This window comes from Schistocerca piceifrons, chromosome 7 (assembly GCF_021461385.2).
Source record: "Schistocerca piceifrons isolate TAMUIC-IGC-003096 chromosome 7, iqSchPice1.1, whole genome shotgun sequence".
Taxonomy (NCBI): Eukaryota; Metazoa; Arthropoda; class Insecta; order Orthoptera; family Acrididae; genus Schistocerca; species Schistocerca piceifrons.
In genome coordinates, this window is record NC_060144.1 from 259,152,333 (window position 1) to 259,175,183 (window position 22,851).

General features: G+C 41.0%; 1 protein-coding gene across 1 annotated transcript in view; it reads left to right on the forward strand.

Annotated features, from left to right (window-relative positions):
- The window catches only part of LOC124805612, a 359,950-nt gene that overhangs the window by 226,350 nt on the left and 110,749 nt on the right, over positions 1-22,851 (forward strand). The window lies entirely within an intron of this gene.

Here is a 22,851-nt window from a genome sequence, read left to right on the forward strand (position 1 = left end):
CCCCAACTCCGTGAGCTCGTCACTGTGCTTTCTGGGACCGGCCATCTCTGCGTTGCGGTGGTATATACATACTACCAGAACACTGCAAGACTATCTCAGAAGGGCTACACGAGTCGCTGTGTCCGATTATTGGGCGTTTAAAATTAGTTGCGACTTTTGACGTTTGGCTCATCTCGCGTCCGTCGGCCGTCGTAATTTAATATATTATTATTTTTTGATTGTTGCCGACTTACGTGGTGGGCCTTAATAAAAATGATATTTCATTTAATTTTGATTTTACAATTAAATGCTTTCCTGAAGTTCTCCTTTTTAACAATATTAATCTCAAATTATTTGTTACGTTAATGAATGTTAGACTCGCTGCAGCTTAAAACATGAGCATACAAGCTGAACAGTGTAGTAAACTTTTCATATTAATTTCCTCGGCTAGTCAGTTCACTTTAAAGCAAAAGATCTTTAGTTATTAATTACAATTGCGGCCCACACACGCGCGAGACTATTTTTCTTACCTCCGTTAACCATTGTATTGTAGTCGGAGTCCTGGCTCTGGGTCTCGGCTATGGTACTGAAAATAAGAATCTCAAAGCTACGTATTTCTGCAACTTCGTGCGGCTGTGGAGAAAAATTAATATTATGTTAATAGCGGGCGAGTTTTCCGCTTCGGCTAATTTTTCATAAGTTAATATCGCCACGTAATGGCGTCGTTGGCTGCATCGGCCGCTGCGATTGTTGAACTGTAAATTACTTGAATGTAGGTTAATTCAAGGAAGGCGGACATGAAATCGGGATCACCTCTTACAAATTAAAAGTGCACAATAATATTCAATTAATATATTATCTGCTTAACTCATACAAATATGCTTACGTTTGTCAGCACTCGAAAGATGTCTGTCTATACACACTCAAGACAAAAGAGGAAGTGAAGTCGACTAAAAAATTAACAAAAGAGCGTATCTTGTCGTCTCTTTAGATCATTTTGTCATAAATTATTTTTTTGCAATCTAAACCTGCACAGAGAAATTATTATTTTACGGCTACATGATAAAAATATATTATTCAATTTTTTAATGTCTCTTCTTTATAAATACTGTTTTTTAAGTCTTTTCGCAATATAGCACTGGGGACGCTATATTCACCGAAGGTGACATGACCCCGTTGGCCGGGTAACATCAACGGTGAGCCGACTTTCCCATACAAGCCGCCAGCAGTTCGGTTGGTAAAGCGTGCCTGTTGCCACACCGTGGATAAACAGTACCACGTGGTGTCACGCATTAGAGGCAGCTACGTTGATTAGCTCACGTTGTAAAATGATATTTTCTGGCGTTGAAGCGTTCCTTAGTCGTCAGGTATTCGTTTTGGCGCTGCATTAACAATAACAGCGCAGCGCCAGAAAAATCTAAGAAATTACATGGTTTGTTGTGTACGTAATCTGTGAATGAAAAGGTATAATTTGGTAAAATACCCACTCTTAAGTTATTGCTCAGTGGAGTACGGGAGACGCCCCGAGTCACGTTCCACTAATTCTTTTGAGCAGGTTTACATACTGAAATTATTATTTGTTTACCTGGTTATTCAAAAAAATGGTTCTGAACACTATGGGACTCAACTGCTGTGGTCATAAGTCCCCTAGAACTTAGAACTACTTAAACCTAACTAACCTAAGGACATCACACACATCCATGCCCGAGGCAGGATTCGAACCTGCGACCGTAGCGGTCGTGCGGTTCCAGACTGTAGCGCCTTTAACCGCTCGGCCACTTCGGCCGGCCTTACCTGGTTATTACACATCAGGAAAACCAGATTTCAAACTGAAATTAATCCACGCTTTTTTAAGATCTATGACTGTATTACAAAATTTATGAAACGATTTTACATCTACAGTCACTTTAATTTAGCAATATTTATCTGCACGACACGTTTCGGCAGCACGCTGGCGTCATCAGGTGCCATACAGTTACACATACAGAAATTTTTAATTATAGATTTTTTAAAACTGTGATAATGTCTGTTTGCTTAATGTGCTAATGAAGCAGTACACAGAAATTTGTCACTGTCCAGAAAGATTTATTTACAGGGCGGCCGTAATTAAAGTTTTTATTTCAAAACGCTGTAGAAAGAGAACCACTGCTCGGAATGACGTCATATTTGAACAGCATATTTTTCACGTAGGGGGAAACATCATCGAAGAAAAAAGATTAAAGAAAATTTGACCAACAGATAAAGCTGTAAGTGACAGAATATGCACAGTAACAGACGCACGGCACACGGCACTTCCTCATTTTGAGTCCAAAACGCCCAACATGACTAGCTCCATGAAGGATCGCACGCTACTGGGAAAGCCCTTTTACAATTACGATGGCCGGCCGCGGTGGTCTAGCGGTTCTAGGCGCTCAGTCCGGAACCGCGCGACTGCTACGGTCGCAGGTTCGAATCCTGCCTCGGGCATGGATGTGTGTGATGTCGTTAGGTTAGTTAGGTTTAAGTAGTTCTAAGTTCTAGGGGACTGATGACCACAGATGTTAAGTCCCGTAGTGCTCAGAGCCATTTGAACCAACAATTACGGTGATACTGCGTCAGTAACCCCGCAGAAGTTCCGGACACTCAAGAGTATGAAAAAAGAAGTTGGTCCGATGTCTGCTAAGGGTCTGGAGAAAATGGTTACAAAATTCGAAAAGACGGATTCTTTTGAAGTGCTACGTAGCAGAGAGACGAAAACAGTTGATCCGACTTCTGTCGAAGACGTGGCCACGCATTTCAGGGCGGTTAGAGCGGTGGTGTGCAAGCTTGCAGTGCACGTGGAATTACCCGAACGTCAGACATGCCTACGAGCACAGTGTATAAAATCCTACGAAACATCTTGCATTGCTATCCATACAAAACCACCCATGTTCAGAAGTTGCTTATTGCTGACGTGCCAGCAAGACAAATGTTCGATCTGGAATTTTTTGCTCGCTTGGAAGTAGACAATGAATGACCATAAAGCACTCTGTGGACAGAGGAAGCCCATTTCCATCTCCAAGGACATGTCAATACACAGAATTACAGAATATGGGCAACGGATAATCTGCACGCTCATCAACCGGTACCACTACATTCTGCAAAGGTGACTTTGTGCCGGCCGCTGTGGCCGAGCGATTCTAGGCGCTTAAGTCCGGAACCGCGCTGCTGCTATGGTTGCAGGTTCGAATCCTGCCTCGGGCATGGATGAGTGTGATGTCCTTAGGTTAGTTAGGTTTAGGTAGCTCTAAGTCTAGGGAACTGATGACCTCAGATGTTAAGTTCCATAGTGCTCAAAGCCATTTGAACCATTTTTTGACTTTGTGGTGCGGGTTGACGTCGTCGTTTGTCGTGGAACCGTATTTATTCGAAGACGTGAGGTCTGCGGCTCCTATGACCTGTACCACCAGTGGTAAATGCTGTGAGCGCTTTTTTTTTTTTTTTTTCGAACCAACGTTATTCCAACCCTTCAACAGCGTGAGTGTGTATGTAAGATCATTTTTATGCAAGATGGCGCATCAGATGCGGTACAACCATGCCGTGATGGATGGGCTTACCTCACTAACAGTGCTACAATTGTGCCTACTGAACTTGTGCAGTCATGCACATTGAACAGTACGGATGGTATAATGTGCAAGTCAAACCATAGCGTTCATATTGCTATTCATCTGTCATTTGTAGTCGACCCCATTTACGTTCAAACGCTTACAGCGACATCTAAAGGTAAAATTGTTTTTTTTCATGACGTTTATCCCTTCGTCAATAACATGCTGTTCAAATTTTACGTCATTATGAGCAGTGGTTCTCTTTCTATGGCGTTCTGAAAAAAATGGTTCAAATGGCTCTGAGCACTATGGGACTCAACTGCTGCGGTCATCAGTCCCCTAGAACTTAGAACTAATTAAACCTAACTAACCTAAGGACATCACACACACACCCATGCCCGAGGCAGGATTCTAACCTGCGACCGTAGCAGCAGCGCGGCTCCGGACTGGAGCACCTAGAACCGCACGGCCACCGCGGCCGGCAATGGCGTTCTGAAACTGGAACTTAAATCACGGACACATTGTACTTTTGTGTGAACCATTAAGAGTGTTACATATTTAGATAACCTCAGTTATATCTATACTTACGTTGTTGCTGAATAAATCCTTGTCCGGTACATACAGCACAAGAACAACCAACTCCGTCATTTCACACTTTCACATACTATTGTTTACATTTCGGATATTCGTAACTACTAAGATAAAACCTGACATTTGCTAAGACGGCAAGTACACTAACAATACAGGCCGTGAAACACCTAATGAAAACAGCATAATGCCATAACGCGCCGTGCACAATAAATTTTGGTAAATAAAAATGGCTGAACTTGAAAAATTATTTTGCTAGAGCGAGAGATACTTTTTAAAGCAGGTGCCAGAAATAATTTTTCATTTACCTGTGTGACAACAGTATGTGAGTGGTAATGTCTCCGTAACAGAGATGACGTGGTTGCAGGAAATGAGACAATATGCGCGATGCTGCAAGTCCAGGAAGCTTCCGCCTACTGTTGCACGTACCTCCTGTCACGGGACGCTGTCGGGGCTCGGAAGGAAAGTATTTCATTGGCAGTACAGTCGTGATAAACTTGCCGTATACGAGAAAGTCATAGCAATAAGAAATTTTTTTTACGCAGAGCCAGCGGAAATTACTGGAAAAAACATGCACCGTCAGTCCAAAAAGTTTCGAGACTGGATTAATAAAAAGCAGAAAAGATTAAGGTGGTGGTTTTACTGATCAGGTGTTCTACGTAGCCTCTCCGCACTAGAGTGCAACTCTCAGAAAATTTGTACAACCATGTGAACTTTTCAGAGAAGCTCTCTTTCGGATATTGTTCAACTCATGCGTCACACTGGCTTGAACGTCCGTTATGTCGTCAAAGCGTTTATCCTTCGTGTGTATTTTTGCTCTTTGCGTTCTGGAGAATGTCTTGAACACTTGATTTAGGGATGCTGCTCCATTGCGACTTACGACAGTGCGATTTATGACGTAAGGCACCACGACGGCACGTCCACTACTAAACACTGCCTCCTCACACCTCACTAGTAGAATGCACATCTCTTGTTTACTGTTGTCAGTTGAAGATGCCACCGTAGTTACTGCGTTAACGTCGCTTATACACCAGGAATAGAATCAATGACGGAACCTTTTGGACTGGTGATATATTCAAGTCGAGTAGCAGCTACGTTGTGTGCGGATGTATGGCGCCTGATTCTGTTGTTAAGATACATATATGCATTCTGCAGTAGGGTACGTCTTTCCTCCATGAATAGTGAGGCCGATTATTATCTTACTGTACATTTTCAAATGATAATTGTATGCTCTGAATGATTTCAATAAATAAGATATACAGCCAACCGATTGCATAAGTGTATTGTAAAAAGCTGGACTAGGTTTCAGTACCAATTCTGTTCGCAGATTTTATGTGAAGCATATTCCCCCTTTCTAGCATATTGTAACAACTTGATAAACTACTACTATAGTATGTCCTTTATTCTCAACTGATATTTGTAATTAACAACTCTTTCAGTTTATGCTACCTGTTGTCGTAGTCATTTTTATAAATATTATTTTTTGTGTCTTTTATACAGCCTTTCTTTTATACTACACACAGTTCACTCTGTTTAAAACATCTAAATATGTATCATACTGGTGTCTTACTGTAACAGATGCGTATTTTATACGGTTGAGCGTTTATCAAGCTATTAGCGCTCAGTAAGTGGCGCACTCTACACCACGTTTACTTGGCATCGCAGTTAGTTGCCACACGTTCGGTCCAAAGTCTTTTCTTTTAACAAGTTGTACCTGTGTTACAATTTTTACTGTTCCCATGTAGACTACATTTTCTGCTGTGTGACTTGATCTTCTTAGATCATCATGTTTGTTTACAATTTTAACGTCATGTAATTTACGTAAGTACCAGTTTTATTCCATGTACGCCATTTCAGTGTCTAAAGTATTAAGTATTTTAGACGTTTATTTTGTAGTATGTTTAAGGTCTATGAATCCCTCCTCTCCCGTCGCATCCACCGTCATCTGCACCAGCATCATCTGCTTCCTATTGCCCAGCGTGGCTTCCGTCCCTTCTTCTTTGCTAATGATCAACTCCTGAACCTCACCCACTTCCTATTCCAACAGCTCAACAACCGTAAATCCGCCACCTTTGTCTCCCTTCACATAGAGAAAGTATACCACCGTGTATGGCATTCCGGTCTTCTGTTCGAACTCCAGAGTCCCATCAACTATGTCCGCCTTATTGCATCCATCCTTTCCAATCGCCTATCCTATGTCCATAGTAACAACACCCATTCCCGTACCTTCCATCCACTGCATGAGTGCCGCAAGGTTCCGTTCTCTCTCCCCTCCTTCACTTCTTGTACCCTGCTGGTATGACGAAAACACCTGCTCCCATCCACCTTTTTCAGTATGATGGTAACGCCACTTTCCTCGCCCTCTATCATACACTCCAGAAATCCTAACGATCCCTCCAAATCCACATCACTCACTTTACCTCCTGGTGCAACCAATGACTCCTTAAGATTAACCCCACCAAAACCCAGGCAATAATTACAGAACGCACTACCTGCACCTTCCGTCTCCATGACTTTTACCTCACCGTTTTTGACCGTCCCAGTTTAACTAACACACTAAAATACCTTAGACTAACCTTCGACTGGCAAGTAACGTGGAAACTCCACCTACTAACCATCCAACAGAAAGCCCACAATAGTCAAAAACTACTAAATGTCTGAACACGAGGACTGCACCCGTTCACTGTTCTTCACACGTACAAATCTCTAATCCGCCCCATTCTTTGCTACGCAAATGCTGAATGGATATCCACCCGTCCCAAGTTCTATATGTCCGTCCAGACACTCAAACGCCATCCTCTCCACCTCGCTTTCCGCATCCGTTTACCTTCCTCCACAAGGATCCGTTACCAATTCACCACGTTCCCGCCTCTCCTCACTCATATTGATCACCTCCGAACAATCTACACCATCCGCAAACTTGATTTCAATGATCCTATCCTTTTCTCTGTACTTTACAATCTTCATACAGTGCCGCATCTTTACCAACACAGTCCACGACCCTCCACTTAAACACCATCCACACGCTCTCTCAAAGAAACCCCATCTCACCCTCCCAGATGATGAAGTCCATCGCAACATTTACCCTTCATATCAGCTATAGGACCACCCCACCCAACACATCGTGTCAGGGCTTCCTCTGCCGTCCATCTCCACGTATCTTTTCCCTTTTCTTTCCCTTTAACATTTCTTTCCCCACCCCCTTCTTCCCAACAACTATTAGTGTCTCCAATTTCCCATTTACTCCACCCCCTCTCCTATCCCAACTGCCACTCTTACCCCATCGCTGCAAAGCATGAGCCCTCCATCCTTATAGCACCACATTCCTACCCTCTTCACCGACCAACATTTTCCCCATCAAAAACTGCGCTATCCCGTGGCAGGTCCTTTCAATTTCTAGTGACAGGAAAGTGCTTCTTTTACATATCACTGTTTCGGCAACATGTTTTAAATGTTCGCTTGTTGTATTTCATTTTACCTTTTATTATTACTGGTTTTAACTAACAATGAATAAAGGCATCCATGGTTTATCTCAAAATTTCCATTTCCCTTTAAAAAGTTTTAAAATCAGTGTATATATTGTAAGTAGGCTGTTTATGTTTTCTCTATGTAAGTAGGCTGTTTATTTTTTCTTATTGCCAACGTTACGTAGCGCTCAATATGAAAATCACTGGTTGTGCTGTGTGCAGTCTGTGGCTAGTTTGCATTGTTGTCTGCCATTGTAGTGTTAGGCAGCTGGCTGTGAAAAGCGCGTAGCGTTGCGCAGTTGGAGGTGAGCCGCCAGCAGTGGTGGATGTGGGGAGAGAGATGGCGGAGGTTTGCAGTTTGTCATGAACTGATATATATATATTATGATTTGTGATGATATTAAGGTAAATACATTGTTTGCTCTCTATTAATATCTTTCATTTGCTAACTACCCCTATCAGTAGTTAGTGCCTTCAGTAGTTTGAATCTTTTATTTAGCTGGCAGTAGTGGCGCTCGCTGTATTGCAGTAGCTTGAGCAGCGAAGATTTTTGTGAGGTAAGTGATTTGTGAAAGGTATAGTTTAATGTTTGTCAGGGCCATTCTTTTGTAGGGAATTTTGAAAGTCAGATTGCGTTGCGCTAACAAAATATTGTGTGTCAGGTTAAGCACAGTCTTGTACAATTGTTCTAAGGGGACGTTTCATATGTCGACCCTTAGCCTAGGATACCTCACTGGAATCTTCTGATTTTTTCTTGTAATTTGTGTATTTAGTGTAGCTTTTGTTTATTGCTAGCGCGTAATTGTAGAGAGAATCTCCTTTGTAGTTGCAGTCTTTCATTGTTGTACTGTAAAACAGTTGTGGCATGCATGTAGATTTGCACCAAGTATTTCGCAGCTGCAATTAACTAGATATTATTTTCAGTGCTATATTAATGTGTTCTCTTATTTTTGCTATTCAAATTGTGATTTTCTGTGTTATCGTGTGAAATATTGTGACAATAATGGCGTGTGAAAAACGTAATACTAGGCTCCAAAGTAAATTGAGAAATGGCAGTGAAAATGAAAGCAGTGTGTTGGCGCCACCGAGTAATGAATTAACTGATGTTCAAAGTAGTAATTTGGTAATTGTGCATAGGGAAATGGAGCGGGCGGCAAACAATGGCGTGGACAGTGAAACAATTAGTGAAGAGGGAAGCATTATCGATCGATCGGTCGGCAACAGCTCGCCTCAGGAATCCGAAATGACAGGACACAATTTCGCAAATACTGTAGATTCAGGTTTTGGGTCCCCACCTTTTTCTCAAATGAGTCAAGACACATTTTCTGCTTGTCAAAATGTGAATGTTGCCGGTGAAAATGCACTGCCAAAAAGCATAGAGAAACAGATTCCAGACACTAATACATTACTATTGCAATTAATGCAACAAATGGAACAAAATCAGAGACAGATGGGACAAAATCTTCAGAAGTTAGACACAATGGAACAAAATCTTAAAAAGTTAGACACAATGGAACAACACCAGAGACAAACACAGCAACAGCTTCAAAAGTTAGACTCATTGGAACAAACTCTTGAACAAACGCGTGAAGATTTAACTACTGAGTTACATAACATTGAATCGAAATGTCAAAAAGTCTGTAATGACGTAAAAACACAAATTTGTGAGCATTTTCAACCTATTTTTTCGCGGCATGAAAATGCATTACAGAATCACGAAGCAGCCATAAAAGAGCTGCAAACCATTGTTCATGAAAATCATGATACCTTGTGGGCTAAATTTGACTCAGTTGCATCTACCGATTCGGTTACGCAACTTGCAAAAGCTCAGGAAAACTTAAAGGACAAAGTAGATACTCTGAAACTTGGTTCAGAAAAACACGCTGAGGAAATAAGTACACTATCGGAGAAAGTAGCCGAACTTTCGGATCAATTCACTAACTTATCTACAAAGGTAGATGATGATCTGAATGACACAAGACCCGTAGCCTTCACTGACACAGAAGAGTATGAACAAATAAGAAAATTCAAACAAAATCAGAATCAAATTAATACACAACACCAAAGAGAAATCCGGGAAGTACAAGATCAGCTGACACAGGTAATACAAGAATTACGTATTTCAGAGGACACTCGCGCTCCAACACGGGAAGAGGGACTTAGAAACACGGAAAAGCTGCAAAATAATAACACAGGGCATTTCGGTAATTATGAAAGTAATTGGCAAGGTACACCGAATTTTGAGATGGAACCGCCGACACGACGTAACAATGACCGATATGCTACTCGCCGACACGATGATTTTGACTATAAGCTGTTCATTACTACACGTAAATTCAAAACGTTTAAGAATTCTGCCAACGACATTCATCCACAAGCGTGGCTCCATCAATTCTCTCATTGTTTCCCTCCCAACTGGTCACTGGAGCACAGGTTAGAATTTATGTGTGGCTACTTAGAGAATGAACCAGCTGTAAGAATGCGATCGGTAATTCACGATTGCCACAGTGAAGGAGAGTTTTACCATGCCTTCCTCTCAGCATATTGGTCTCAAGCTACACAAGACCGTGTAAAACATAGCATCATGATGATGAAACACTTTGAACAATCTGAATTTTCCAGTCTTGTCAAATATTTTGAAGACATGTTGCATAAGAATCAATATCTTTCAAACCCATACAGCCCCTCAGAACTCATCCGCATTTGCTTACTCAAATTGCCTGAACATTTACGACACATTATTTTAGCAGGACGTTGCAAAGATGACATTGAAGCATTTCAGGGACTCTTACAAGAATTAGAAATTGACACTGACAATCGCGGAACGCGAAACCAGGAACACAGCAATTACAGGTCACATCCGTCGCGATTCCGCGATGAAAGAAATAATAACTGGACACGACAAGGCTATTCTCACAACGCAAATTGTGACCAAAATAGACACCACCCGTACGACAACCGTTGGCGGAGTAGTAATAATTACAGGGAAAGATCACCTCTCCGCGGTAGCGACTATCACAGAGACAATCAGAGAAACAGACAATATGGGAACCAAAATAATTATTATCAAGGGAGACAGAATAACTTCAGACGCAACGGTCCAGCGCGCAGTTACGATTCAGGGAGAAATTCTCCACCACGTGACCGACAAGAAAGATACTATCAAATCTACCGACATGACGACAGACGATATGATCGTAACGACAGACCTGAATTCCATCAGAACTGGCGAGCTTCAAACAGGGCAGGGCCCTCTCGTCAAGGTGAATTTTTAGAAGTTCGGTCTCCTAATCCGAATAACGACGCGCGCCAACAAAGAAACAGACAATGACCCGCACAGCAGGCAGCCGCGTGCGCCCGCTGGCTCAGGGAAAAATAACAAAGACGCTAGCCTTGAGAAAAGATTTAGCATTCTTTACCGACGAATACCATATGACAATTACATTCAAGTTCAAACTCTGAGTACTAGGAAGAGTAAAGGTTTACACCACATTTCACATGTAAAACCGTTTATTGAAAAATAATCTGCCTTTTAACTTTGTCTTTGCCATAAAACGTTTCACTTCACGTTACTAGTATGCTTTAGAAACTGTTACCATGCAACAATGTTTGAAGTTAAATATCCAGTCTAGAACCTAGAGAACTTATTTAAACAGAAATGACGAATGCATTGTTATAGTAAACAGACATCACAGTGTTATTGTGTGTGTACATTCTTGCTTGTTTGTTGCACGATTACGTAACGACTATAAGGCTCACATACTTAGAACATTTACCAGTACTGCTAATGAGATTTTAATGCAACATTTTGGTTTATTTGAAAATACATTCTGAATTTAAAGTGCTTTCTGAGAGATACCAGATGACACAGAGGTTAGTTTATGTGACAGCTACACGATTTTTATCACGACGCTACTAATGAGTGACAATTTACAATGTTGCTTTTGCAGTGTATCTGTTTTATATCTGCACAGTTTTCTGAATTCTTCTAGGAAGAAAAACATGTTTTAGTAGTAACTTTTGTGGTATAGCAACAATGAGACAGCCTTTTTCGTGGCATAACAATACGTTACTGTACAGTACTTTCCTCATCACGGCAATAAGCGTAATAACTAAGATATCTATACGTAAAGCATTTCACTTTTGTGTATCATGAGGTAAGTACATTGACTTTAGCAGAACTTTGCTTACAGAGGACGATAACTACGACAGTTCCACAGAATTATCTTACAACAAGACGCGCATTTAGCGCTACAGGACACGCATTTGAGTGATTAATCTTATACTTAAAACACTTATTTTCAAAGATTTTTTTTAATTACAAAGAAAGTTTTCCGTGATACATTTCATTCCATTGCTGTAATTTGTAACACCTGAGGGTATAATTACATTTATCCTCAGGGGGGTACATGCCTACTTTGTGTACCATGTGTGTGGCAACCACAAGGAACCCTAGCTAATATGGTATTTGCTTATACAACTTTACACATCGGTACCATATTTCTCTAACACACAAATTACACAGCTATCTGATTATTTAACTGAGAGAGACAAACATTTATTTTATTACATCAGTGACATATGTTTACGCAATTACAGAGTTGGATTACTTCACACTTACGTAATTGTATTTTGTCTGTACTGTGTGAACTCTTCATATTTTTTCGGAACCATTGTGATACTATGAGAGCTTTGAATGATGTATTTGGTATGGATTCATGATTTTTAAAGTACTTTTGAGGCAGATGACACTTTTGACATGAGCAGAGAATTTTTTTTAATTATTGGAGGAAGCTACGACGATTTTGAGATTTGACTGAGGTGTTATGATGTTATTTTTACGACGACGATGTGTATTATGCTGCTGAGGTATGTTTATGATTAATAGGCTGAGGCTATATGAGTTATTTGAATATGCTTCATATTTATAATGACGAAATATTGACGAGTGTCGATGGATACGTATATGTGTAATAAGGTAAGGAGTAATGAATAGTGGGTAGGGACTCTTGACTTGTGAAAAAGGATGTTGGAAACCAAGAATCGTACTTTAAGAGTTATGACATGTGTGAATCATGTGTGAATGTATCACAATGCCACTGAACATTTTTTTGGACACTTATATTTATAGGATTTTGTTTCTAAAGATTTGCAACGCTAATTCTTGACCTGTGAAATATTTTTATGTGAGACTGTTACCGTAGCGGAAGCTGGTGTCGTAAATATTTCCGTAAGAAAGTTAAGTGACCACCTGCACATAATGCGTCGCGGGCACCCACCTGGGCGACAGCCGCCCGAAAAAAAAAAAGCCATTAGCCTTTCCGGAAGCACAGGTAGAAAAAAAAAAGGGAAGGCCATTATCCTCGGTATTGACATTTCCTTGTTGGAAGTATAATGTGGAGCTCGTAATTTATGATATTTACTGAAATGCCTAATGAAATGACGAGAAATATTCGTACATCTGCACACCTGATTACGACAAGCGTCTTTCTACGAGAGTTGAGAGAATTTCTACTAACTTATGAAATGTCACATGACTATTGAATGATATTTTTATGCTTTGGTTTGCGTAATTGCTTATTTCATTTGATATCTGGTTTCCAGCTGTGTTGCAGCATTGCTTTTATAAAATAAAATGCATTTGCTAATGTGAACACTTTCTGTCAACAGATCTATTAAATAATTATTTTATGATCCACATTCTTTAAAAAAGGAGCACTTGGAAAGGAAAGAACAATAAGAAGGAACTAGTAACTGCATTCATAATTTTCTTTTCAAGTAATTGGTAACTTTTTGATAGAATAACTTCTTGTGGTGCACCACTTTAATTACATAGACATTAAGATGTGAATATACATTTCCCTTATCTGCATTGTTGTTTAGTGTAATATTTTTTCTGCTTGCGCTATGTCATGTTTAGGTATAAGTTGCTGCTGTTTGCCAGGCATAGTGTTATTGAATTTGACTTTTGCTCATTTATGCTGCTAGCTTTGCCAATTTGCATTTTTTGCATTGCTGTTTGTGTTGATTTGTTATGTGATGCTGCATTGCCTCGTCCCTTAGTTTAGCATCTGAGCTCAGTAGATTTACGTTAGCTTAAGAGGGGGTAGACTATATAAGAGAATGAGTTGCGATGAATTGGAAGAAATGCATTGAGAATTAATACGAAAAAAGTACATAAAACAGGTTTAGGTAGGATTTTCTTGGAAATAAATGTTGAGGTAAGAAATGTGTGAACATATAAAGCTTAGATAGTATTTTTTTTGGTGGAAACAGAGGATGAAATAAGAGGAAAGATATATGAAGTTTTGGGTTGGACTGCAGTACCAAATGTTACACTGAAAACGAACCCTGTCCTTTCCTATTGGTGTTATCCCACTATGTGTTTGTGTACCCTTGAGTATTTGTTTTCTTCCTGTCTCTGTGTACTGTTTCATAGAATTTTTTTCTCTTTTAATATTAAGCTACATTCACTATGAGGAGGAATACTGTTATCCTCAAATATAAGTTGCATTAATAATATGTTATTTTCTTTGTAAAGTTTTTTACAATTCTGTTCTGTTTCAATGTTCATGTGTGAAATTAATGTTTCGAAAACTATTCTCATTATTTTATGTATGTACTTATGTCACTATTTTTGTAACACTCATGTATATGTTTATTTCTATTCTTTTGTAAAGCCTGTACTACAAATGTTATCTGTATTATTATGTTTTTAATGATGTATTTTGTACCTTTGTAATTGTATTCTTATGTTATAAAATTGTAATTGTCACCAGTTCATGACATTATTAACTTGTTAGTTACATTTCACTGCACACGTTTCTGTTGGTCATAGTATGTGGACAATATATGAGAAGTAGGGACTGATAGTGTTTGCACATGTGTTGGTAATTCAGCAAGGGACTGGATAACAGCATTGCTGGTTCTAAGGACAATTAAAAGAAAAACTTTCTGAGTGCACAAGTGGTGGTTTATGGACTTGCTATATTCTCTGCAAGAATCTTCGATGGTGATTGTGCACCTGCACAGTCGCAACAGATGGCTGCTGGCCGTGTCTACAAGGACTACAGTAGGTCTACATCTTTGATGATTCACCAATACCATTATCTCTGCAAGGACTACAGTGGGTCTGCATCTATGATGACCCACCAACGCCATTATTTCTACAAGGACTGCAGTGGGTCTGCACCTCTGGTGGCCCACCAATACCACAATCTCTACCAGGACTCCAGTGGGTCTGCTCTGTGATGACCTACCTACCAATATACTTCAAAACTTCGAATGACTCTGCTGTGGGTTTGCTCTGTTGTGGCCCATTATCTGTCAGCATGTCAAGAGTCAGCATTGTCTTTCCGTTGGAAAGACAACACTACTTCAAGACTGCATGGAAATCCACTACTTCTGTGTGCAATTTCTTTTACTAATGAGACTTTGGAAAAAAATTGTAATTACTATTATGACGAATGATCAGGACTATCTTTATGGACTGTGAGAAAATTTTAGCTTTTGACCAACATTGCATCAATAAGTGTGTGCATTTGATTTCTTTGTTATTGTAATTGTGAAAAATTTTTGTCAAATCTGTATTGGCCAGTGCCCAAAAATATTTTGTAAAATTTTTTGTGGGGAGCATGGGGGCTATGTAAGTAGGCTGTTTATGTTTTCTCTATGTAAGTAGGCTGTTTATTTTTTCTTATTGGCAACGTTACGTAGCGCTCAATATGAAAATCACTGGTTGTGCTGTGTGCAGTCTGTGGCTAGTTTGCATTGTTGTCTGCCATTGTAGTGTTAGGCAGCTGGCTGTGAAAAGCGCGTAGCGTTGCGCAGTTGGAGGTGAGCCGCCAGCAGTGGTGGATGTGGGGAGAGAGATGGCGGAGGTTTGCAGTTTGTCATGAACTGATATATATATATTATGATTTGTGATGATATTAAGGTAAATACATTGTTTGCTCTCTATTAATATCTTTCATTTGCTAACTACCCCTATCAGTAGTTAGTGCCTTCAGTAGTTTGAATCTTTTATTTAGCTGGCAGTAGTGGCGCTCGCTGTATTGCAGTAGCTTGAGCAGCGAAGATTTTTGTGAGGTAAGTGATTTGTGAAAGGTATAGTTTAATGTTTGTCAGGGCCATTCTTTTGTAGGGAATTTTGAAAGTCAGATTGCGTTGCGCTAACAAAATATTGTGTGTCAGGTTAAGCACAGTCTTGTACAATTGTTCTAAGGGGACGTTTCAATATCTGCGTTATCTGTTGTTTTTTTGTCTACTTTAGCATTTTGTTATCCATTGCCTGAAGAGCGGGTTGCCTGTACCTCTCACAGCCCACCTCCCGCCCATATGGAGCGCTGGGGGGGGGGGGGGGGGGTGTGTTAGGAAATAACAATAAAAATGTTTAAAAGGTTATAGGTGACTTTCCTTGTGAATATGATATCCTTAGTGGATTGAAACTTGTCAAGACTTTTAAATAGACTTATACAACGAGTTGACTGTATGTCTTATTTATTGAAAATTTGTTGTTGCTGCCGTCAGGCATGTTTAAAATTGTGACATTCTGGATGTGTTTTTAGTTGACATTCTCGGCTTCTGTATGTATCTGCGTGTGTGCCCTCTTCGTAACCGCAGATGTTGATGCGAGCTAATGTGCTCACCCTCAACGTGAACATAGCATCCTCCATACAGTCCCGACTTGATCTTTTCCGCTTTTTATCTGTTTCCAAAACTTCAAGAACACATTCGAGGGCTTCACTTTGATAACGATGAAGCCGCGCAAGCGGAGGTGAGGTCGTGGCTCAAACTTTCTACAGTGACGGCATGGTCAAACTGGTCCCTCGTTGGGAGGAATGTGTTCGTCGCCAGGGTGACAATGTTGAGAAATAAATATGTAGACACGAAGAATAAAAAAGTAGGATGTTAATGAAGCTTGTTCTTTAAAACGCTTTAAGAGTTTTCAGATAAAAAGATTCGGAGACATTACATTTCGGCCCCCCTCTTGATTTCGAGGGTAGTGCCCCATTTATTTCTTGTTAGTCATCTAAATTTTTGTAGAAACTCGTCTGCCGCTACTTTAGGATGCTTTTCTTCGCCAGACTATCTGCAGTTCCGCTTCCTTTTATCCGACAGTGGTCTTTCAGCTAATACATTTTGACTCGCCATTTATTGTTTTGAATCCATCTCAATACAACAACTATTGTGTGTGCTATGGGATGACTCACTTTTCAGGTGTTGTTGATCTTTAGAAAGTCATGGAGTGATTTGGAATAATGGATTTTCCAGAAGTATAATGAATAGAAAGAAGAGCTTCCAGGATTTTGTTTAATTCAACTGTGCTGAATGTGTTGTCCTTTGCTAGTTTAAATTTTTGTACCATATTGCCTTATATAATTCTCTCAATATTCGCTGCCTGCGCCATCTTCATTTTTGGATCCATCTATATAAATAAAGGTTGTACTATGAAAACCAGATACTAATTCTTCTATGTCGAAAGAATTTGCTGGTTTTAGAGTCAATGACAGGTCTAGTTCTAAGATCGAATTGTTGTAGTGGCATTCGCGACAGAGAAATTTCGTTGAGGATATCGTTCATAGTATCCATGCTTGTATATGAAATGGACGGCATGCTGTTGTTCATCCAATATCTTTCAGACAGGCGCCTAAATGAGGGGTTGTGTAAGTCTTCTACCACTTCGTCCTGAGAAAATTGCGCACATTTGGCAATAAATTTATGGCTGAGTTATTTCCTTCTCAACTGTAGTGGAGGGTTCATTGTCTTCAACAATAAGAGCGTTGGCTGGTGTAGATGCCATAGCCCCTTCACACCGAAAAGACAGGTGTATTGGGAACGCGGCGCGAATTATCAAACCGAACATGAGATCGAAATGGGTGTATTTTCATCACGCATATTTTGAAACACCGCTTCTGAATATTAAAAGCGTTGCCGACCAACTAGGACTTCGACAAATATTGCGACCATCACGCGCGCAACAAAAACTACAGTGATATTTCATAAACCATTATCAGCAGGCAAATATTATTTTTCAGTGCTGCCTACACTTAATCAGCTGTTGCTGCACGACAGTCGATTCTCAGTCTGAAGCAATTGTAATGAATAACCTAAAAACCGAAAAAAACTGTAAATACTATTGTTGTGAACATAGAGGATCCTCATACCAGTTATATAAAATTTTGCGATACGGGATGTCAACATGAAACCTCTTTGATATCCAAATCCAATTTTTAAAAAAAATGTCTTTTAGACATAGATACCCGCCGTTTGCGGCATCATCTACAGTAACTCAAAAATTTCTGTACAGAAATTAGTACACTTTTACGCAGGATCCTTTTTTAATCCGTAAAATATCTGAACGATACTGTATCTTAAACTACATGCGCACAAGCATGCCGGGGGTGACGGGGGCTGCTACATCCACAATTCTACATCTACATACATACTCCGCAATCCACCATACGGTGCGTGGCGGAGGGTACCTCGTACCACAACTAGCATCTTCTCTCCCCGTTCCACTCCCAAACAGAACGAGGGAAAAATGACTGCCTATATGCTTCTGTACGACCCCTAATCTCTCTTATCTTATCTTTGTGGTCTTCCCGCGAAATGTAAGTTGGCGGCAGTAAAATTGTACTGCAGTCCACCTCAAATGCTGATTCTCTAAATTTCCTCACTAGCGATTCATGAAAAGAACGCCTCCTTTCCTCTAGAGACTCCCACCCGAGTTCCTCAAGCATTTCCGTAACACTCGCGTGATGATCAAACCTACCAGTAACAAATCTAGCAGCCCACCTCTGAATTGCTTCTATGTCCTCCCTCAATCCGACCTGATGGGGATCCCAAACGCTCGAGCAGTACTCAAGAATAGGTCGTATTAGTGTTTTATAAAGGGTCTCCTTCACAGATGAACCACATCTTCCCAAAATTCTACCAACGAACCGAAGACGACTATCCGCCTTCTCCACAACTGCAATTACATGCTTGTCCCACTTCATATCGCTCTGCAATGTTACGACCAAGGAGGTCAACAAGGTCAAGTACTGGCGAGGCATACACAATGTCTTTCACATAATCCCACAGGAAGAAATAAAGGCGGATTGTGTCCGGTGATCGCGGTGCCAATTGGTTGGTCCAACATGTCGTATTCATCGCTATGGAAATGTTTGGTCCAGGAAGCCACGAACACGTAAACTACAATCCGATGTTGCATCATCCTGCTGGAAGATCAGTATTAGCTCAAGGGGAACGAGCTGAGAGACAGCAAATTCCACAGGCAATTCGAAATAAATGGTTCCTGTTACTGTATTATTGATGATGAAAAATGATTCAACTATGCCTTGTTTCATCAGCACGCACCACATGTTCGTCATTTCTCTGTCTCTGATATTTTTACAAAAATTATGGAGGTTTTCCGAACTCCACATGGGAATGTTGTATCGATCGTCAGATAAAACGACATTTCCTAGGTAATTAATGGTTTTGCCAATCAGGTCCAAAATTTCCCAGTTTCGCTTCAATGCTTGTATTATTTGAACTTTGCAAGTATACAAACGAAGTCATTACCCAACACCTTGTGAGCTGTTGAGCGAGGGATGTTTAACTCTCGTGATGATCGGTTAACTGACTTTGACAGGTTTCTTTGGAAGATCTCCCTGGTCTCTTCTACCATTCCATCAGATGTGCGTTTCCTTCAAGAACTCGACTGTTTACATTTCTAGTGGTTAACAACTTACCATACCAAGCATTAACAGTCTTAACGTCTGGTGGCTTCCTTTGAAAGTCACGTCCGAAATCTCTTCTGGCAGCAAAGTGTGACTTTGTTTCTGCATACCATACCACATAGAGCGCTCTCTCCTGAAATGTAGATATTTCTGGTACCACCTGAAACAGAACGAAAGGAATTCCTTCAAAAAAAATCCACAGAAAGCTTTCTGAATTGTCTCACACGATGCCGCAAACAGCAAAACAGCAAGTTTGTTCTTTTTATATACAGGGTGGGTCAGATGGGCCTTCCAATGTCGCTTTATGTAACGTGCAATGTTATATCTGGTCTTCAAAATCCAGGCACGAGATTTTGCCATTCCCTTGTTCGCTACGCGCAAGCTATTGGTCCTACAGAAAAAAATGGACAGGACCTTTTTGTTGAAAATTTAACATAGTTAAATTTAGTGCTGGAATACATTTTCGCTGAAGGTCACGGTTTTCGAGATATTTAATGTACAAAAGTGACCTTCATACGAACCTCCATCCCCACACTCATCCCTCACCAGTCAGGATTTCTAGTATGTTGTACGTGGCACTCCCTGCTACCAATGTACAATAATTTTCGGCTACAGAAACTATTCCCGACTTTCGACCTATTTTTTCTTTATTGGTTGGACTATTACACAGTCAGCATACTAGGCTGTTGCGTTAACATTATTAATTTAAATGTCCCCGTGAGGACAATGAAAGAAAAATGACTTTTGTGAACGTTTCGCTAAAACTAATTACGTTGAAAATTCGATCCAAACTTAAAAGCACAGCAGTTTCGCAGCCAGAAGACCTGATGAATACAACTATATAATTGTTTATTTTATTCTGTTAAAATTCACAAAATTGTTGGGTAAAATTTACACAATAGTCAGTTTCACAATTTGTAAATACTCGAGTACTGACTGAAGATCAAAAAAGGTCGAATGTGGGAAACAACTCGTGCAGTTGCAAATTTGTGTACAGTGACAGAAGGAAGTGCATGAGCAACATACTAGAAATCCTACCAGGTGGGGCTGAGTGTGTGAGTGGGGGTGCGTTTGAAGAGCATTTCTGTTCGTTTTTCTTGAATTACTAGAAAACCACTACCTGTAGCGAAATACTAGCAGGACACCCACGTTCGAATCCCGGCTTTGGTACAAATTTTAATTCATTGCTTCGACCTTGTATATATTATCATAGATGAAACGTAACCCAATGTCAGGTATAACATTGCTGGGTGCATAAAACGACATCGGTAGGGACACCTGAATTACCCTGTTTGTATGACCAGATTTTAGGAACTTTTTATCTAGTGTGTCAGCCAGAGCGCTATGACCACCGACCTACTATCGATATAAATCCGTTCAGGCGATAGCCGCATCCTCCGTCGAGGAATGACTGCTAGTCAGACACACGCTCGGTGCATGTTGTATCAGTGAATAGAATAGGGAGTCTGACCGAGGACAGATTGTGATCGTCCCGAGCTCGACACGAGCATTGAAGAGTGTCTTCAACACGTGGCGAAGCCAAGACAGTAAGAAACAAAAGACAATATGTGTGTGAATTCCTAAGGGACCAAACTGCTGATGTGACCGGTCCCCAGACTTACACACTACTTAACCTAAATTGAAGTAACTTATGCTAAGAACAACACACACACCCATGCCCGCGGGAGGACTCGAACCTCAGGCGGGAGGGGATGCGCAATCCGTGACATGGCGCCCTAAACCACGCGACCACTCCGAGCGGCAAAAGACAATAATATAATACATTTATTGGAATACAAGTTCCATATTTATCTTTATTTATAAACAATAGAGATGTTCTTGTGGTCATAATAGGCCTGCTCTTTTTTTTTAATTCTATTTGATTATTTTTCTTTTATTTTCTTGAAATCTTTGTGTTTTTGTTAGGCGAATAATAATTTTGTTTGAGTGCACCCTACTAACTTTTTTCCAAAATTTTGATTGTTGTTTACTTATTCTTTTTTTCTTTGTACTGTATGCAAGTCCAGGCGTCATGGATCTGTGCGGCCACCTATCATTACAGATGTCGACGTAGGCTGGGCACATTAGTAAAATAGGACAGGCGGCGAACTGTGGCGGGACTAACTTCAAACTTAAATACTGATCAGAATACAAGTGTATCTGAATACACAGTCACCGAACCCTCCTAACGATGGGCCTCCGCAGCCGACGGCTCATGCATTTGCAAATGCTAACACCACGACATCTGCAACTTTGGCTGAAATGGATATGTGACCATCATCACTGGACGTTGGCTCAGTGGCAGAGCGTTGCATGATCAGATGCATCCCAATACCCCCTTCATCATGCCGATGAGAGGGCACGAATCTGTCGTCTTGCAGGGGAACAGTACCTTGACACCCGTACTGCGGGGCAGAGACAAGGGGGCGGCGGCTCCACTATGCTCTGGGGAACATTCATGATAGAAATCAGACAAGGACAGTACTTCTGCTTATGGCATGTATCGGTTAGAATAATGCACCGATGATGACTGATATCAGTCGAAATCGATTTGCAACAAGATAAATAAATTATGTTTCCGCGACTGGTTGCTACATTCTTTATAATTTTATAATTCATGTGCGCCTCCGTGGGCCCGGCAGAGCTCGTGCAAGACACCATGATGGCCGAGGAGTATCGTACACTGGTTGCAAACCATGTACACCCCTTCAGGACGGTCATGTTTCCCTACTGCAGTGGCATTTTTCAACAAGATAATGCGCCGTGTCACAAGGCCATGAATGTGATGGAGTGGTTCAGGAACGCAGTGGCGAGTTCCAATTGATGTGTGCCCCTCCCCCGCCCCCCTCACAACTCGCCAGATCTGAACCCGATCGAACACATCTCGGATGTGATTGAACCTGGCTTCAGAGCTCATCGCCCCCCTCCCAGGAATTTACGGGAATTGTGCGTACAGATGCGGTGCAGACTCCCTCCACCGACCTACCAATGCCCCATTGCTTCCTTGCCACGACGCGTCGCCGCTGTTAAACGTGCCAAAGGTGCACATACCGGCTATTAGGTAGTAGTCATAAGTCGTGGCATATCAGTGTATGTTGGGTTGGGTTGTTTGGGGGAAGAGACCAGACAGTGAGATCATCGGTCTCATCGGATTCGGGAAGGACGGGGAAGGAAGTCGGCCGTGCCCTTTCAAAGGAACCATCCTGGCATTTGCCTGGAGCGATTTAGGGAAATCACGGAAAACCTAAATCAGGATGGCCGGACGCGGGATTGAACCGTCGTCCTCCCGAATGCGAGTCCAGTGTGCTAACCACAGCGCCACCTCGCTCGGTTCAGTGTATGTTGATGTACATCCAATATTTCGAATATGGCGTTTCTTGTTTCGACAACTGCTGCTCACTGTTTCGGATATCTGACTAAGCTTGAGCCAGTTTCAAAAAAATGTTCAAATGTGTGTGAAATGTTATGGGACTTAACTGCTAAGGTCATCAGTCCCTAAGCTTGCACACTACTTAACCTAAATTATCC